This window comes from Alosa pseudoharengus, unplaced genomic scaffold, assembly GCF_046254945.1.
Source record: "Alosa pseudoharengus isolate Yale_2024_CS ecotype anadromous, Long Island Sound unplaced genomic scaffold, YU_APseudo_1.1 YU_APseudo_1.1_scf_2, whole genome shotgun sequence".
NCBI classification, from domain to species: Eukaryota; Metazoa; Chordata; class Actinopteri; order Clupeiformes; family Clupeidae; genus Alosa; species Alosa pseudoharengus.
In genome coordinates this window covers 42,652,095-42,656,212 of record NW_027468663.1, presented here as the reverse complement: position 1 = coordinate 42,656,212, position 4,118 = coordinate 42,652,095, and positions in this window count along the sequence as shown.

Genomic DNA, 4,118 nt, shown 5'->3' with positions numbered 1-4,118 from the left:
GGAGGGGGGGGGGGGGATTGGGGATGACTGGACCAAAGAAACTGGGTCTGATGACCAAAAAGAATAGGTGCTATTGGAACAGGGAAAAGCAAATGGTCAGCATTTGGTCATTATGACTTTATGATTGTGCCTTGTGGCCACCTTTTCTGTAAAGTTGTAATACATGTTTTTTTTTTTTCATCTTGGTTGAGTTTGGATAACTAGGTGAAAGTAGAACTGTTGTGAGTGTTTGAACAGTACTTGATTATTTTATTGTCCCCGGGACATTTGTTCTGAGCTTCATCCTGCAATTCCACAAAACATACATCAAGACAGAAACCTCTCCGATACAGCACACCCACAGTTAAGTATACAGATATCACTGATGTGATATACACACATACACTATTACTGATAATGTTGACCCTTTGCACAGTCCCACATGGCTAACAAACATCATTACATCAAACTTAACGCCCTCATATACAGCAATCAATAAAAAAATATTGGTTATAGCCTACCGTGCAAGGTATCCTTATTGTGCTATGTAAAACAGGAACAGAAAGCCCAATCACGTCTGCGGTTTCTTCCGGTGTACAGATGTACGCCCTGTCGCCTACGAGGAGCGAAAGAATTCCCCTGTGTGTGTCACTCCAAGTTGGAATATCATAATTTCCAGAATCTTCCCTACACTGTAGCCTATATGAACTGCATGACAGTAGGCCATTTCTGTAAAACAAACACATTTATTTGCGAAACTTTATGCAGTAGAAATAACACAGCTTGCTATGCAGGAGATCATGTTTGCACAGGAGAGGGAATGAGAGTGCATGCACGCAAAAGTTGTTGGCTTAGGCAAAAGTTCAAGGCCATGAACATACATTTTCTTTCGAAAACAGAAATGATGAAAGAACCAAGGTAGCCAAGAGAGAGAAATTGCTGGTCAAAACAATAGCATAAGAACTGTGTTATTATGTTGAATGAAGCACAAAGCTTTACTGAAGTTAAAGCACATACACTGTTTAAAGTCACGGACACAACGAACTTAGGTTTCTTTACTGCACAAACCTACCATATGTGCATAGTCTGTGTACCATAACATTTATTCCCCCAGGCACCTTTTACCCATGACCTCCCCTATAAAATGCTCACAGTTTAACATGGGCAACACATGGCATAATAATAATAATAAGCTTTATTTGTATAGCCCCTTTCATACACAGACTGCAGCTCAAAGTGCTTTACATTTGGAGCATTTAACACAATACATAGAGAAGAAAATAATAACTAGATGTACCGCAGAGCGGTACGAAATATGACCGCCGCCCAGTCCAGCACATTTTTTCCACAAAAATAAATCCCGCTGAAAGGCCTATATGATTCTAACTGTCTCACTAAATTGCATTATCCACACTCAATTCTCACTGGTATCTGCTAGACAACAAGTACCAAAACATGATTAGTTCATAGATTTCACATGTAAAATTAATTTTATACAACCCCACCCCCATCTTGCCTGTTCATAATTCTGAGAAATTCGTGTGTGCATGTGTGCGCTTACATGTTTATGTTTATGTGTGTGTGTGCGCGTCATACCTGTCAACACTCCCATTTTTCCCAGGTTTCTCCCGTATTTTAAGGTCATCTCCCAGCACCCTCCCGTTTTGTTATTTCTCCCGGAAAACTCCCGTAATTTGCATGGCCATCAAACTTCATTTTAAAATCATTGATCCATTCAGGTTGCCAGATTGTGTATGAAATACACCCTACACATACACGATCACTTAGTTTCAATTTCAACCGTTTTGTCATAGGCTAAACCTGGCAACCCAAAACCCAAATAAGGAAGCCGGTGCCGACTGCGCAGCCTGAGTCTCGTCGTAAGCAAGCGGGCTAGTTGAATGGCCTACTCCAGAAGTAGCTGTTGTGAAATTGTTGGGAATTTAATTCATTAACACATCACATAAACTGTTATTGAGTGTTGTTGATGAACTTCCTCGGAAGTGCCCTCGGAACCATCTGACAGCAAGCAGCTTTGGAGTTTTGGAAGTAGGCTGCAGGCAGGCAGCTGGTGGATACATAACTGGCATGCGTAAGGTAATGGTAAGGTAAAAGCAACGACCGAAATGCAGTGTTGAAACACGTGTATGAACGTATTAAATATGCAAACATCCCCGCCCCCGAATCTCCCGTTTCTGGAAAGCTAAATGTTGACAGGTATGGCAGTGCGCGTGCGTGTGTGTGTGCCTGTGTTTGTGCATGTGCATGCATGCGTATTGCGTACATATGTCTACTGTGTGAGTATGTGTCATACGTATGATTACTGTGAATGTATGTGTGTGCGTGTGTATCTGTTTATGCACATGTGTGCACATGGAATGGGTTAAGATGACCCCTGGAGGCAAACATACGGAAAAAATTGGTCATCCTAGGCCCTACGGTTCTCAAGATATTCACAGAAAACTGTGTCTGCCCTACCCTCCTTTCGGGGGGTCCAGTCCAGCGGGGGGGGCAACAGATCAAAAAATGATGGTTCCATGCTATCCATGTGGGGTTACATGCCCACCAAGTTTCGTGTACCCCTGTCTTTCAGTGTCCCGGGAATCCTTGTTGGTGTACGGCAGCATTTCTCAAACTGTGGGTTGCGACCCACTACTGGGTCGCGGAAACATGCCAGGTGGGGCGCAAACTGACGTGAAAAACAGGAGTTTATTTATATATTTTTTATCTGTAGCCTGGGCCCAGGTAGCACCCGATGCGCAATGGACGCACTGTGTTATTTACAGGGAAGCGCTCGTGTCAAGACAGCTTAGTTCAGGGGTGTCAAACTCATTTTGGTTCAGGGGCCACATACAGCCCATCTGATCTCAAGTGGGCCGGACCAGTGAAATAATTGCAAAACATCCTTTGACAACTCCAAATCTCCAGCTTAGTTTTTTTCAGTAGGCTATGCTTTAGCCTTCAGCCTACATTTGTAGCCTACATAATGACAAGGGATATATTAGATTATTACACATTTATTCAGAGAGGCCAATGAAATTGAAATAAAACGCATTTCACTCTCATAAACAACTGGTTTATTTTTATAGTTGAGTGGATAGGCCTACATTTTTACATCTGACCACCTGAACCAACTCACCACACTAAACTCAAGTGGGAGCTATGAAGAAAGTTAACATCCTGCCTTAAAAATGTAAATGTGCAAATGTATGAAAAATAAAATGAATTTAACAAACATAAGTTAGCAGTGCATGAGCAATACGATCAACTGATACAATTAGGTTACATCAGATCAAATAATTTTGTAGGCTAGGTGGCGGTGCTGTGTAATAGGCTATCCACCATAAAGGCCAGATCCTGCACCCATTCCGGGCATTTAAATTGCTACTGGTCTGCCTTTTTTCTCCAAGAACTGTCCAATTTCCTCTCGTAGTTCAAAGAAACGCTTGAGTACGGCACCTCGGCTTAACCACCGTACTACAGCTAAGAAAACACTCAAACTGACTCAAAACCTCGCGACCTGATTAAATTTAGTTTGCACAACCACACTTTAACATGATCCAAGTTTAGTGTTTTACAACACAACACTTCCTGGTGCAAAATACAATAAAATGCCCAAACATCTTGTCCTCCGTTTGCAGGCTGCACTTTGTCTCTGAATTTTGTCGCAACGCCTGCTTTTCTCCCGACAATGTAGCCAAACTGACAGCACAGGACCAGTCAACTCCGAACTTTTTTTTTTGTTTTTTGGCTGCGCCTAGCGGCTGAATTGAGCATTTCGGTTATTTCTTTGAAAATTCATAACTCCTCACAGGAATGGGCTAGAGATTTTTTTTTTTTTTTGACATCGTCAGAAATTTATTCTCTACAAGTCTGGGCCGGATTAAACCATCTAGCGGGCCGCATCCGGCCCGCGGGCCGTATGTTTGACACCCCTGGCTTGAGAGTGTAGCCTGAGGAGCCAGACCCACATTAAAATGTAGGGTCTGGGCACTCACCGTTCGCAGTGCTCAGTCCGAGGGGCGGGATAATCAGTTGTCTTTCAAATTCCCTCTGCACGCAATAGGACAGCGGCAGCGCTATGAGTCCCATGCGTTTCCAACCAGCAGAGCTAGTTGGCTAGTTCAAACGTTTGCCAA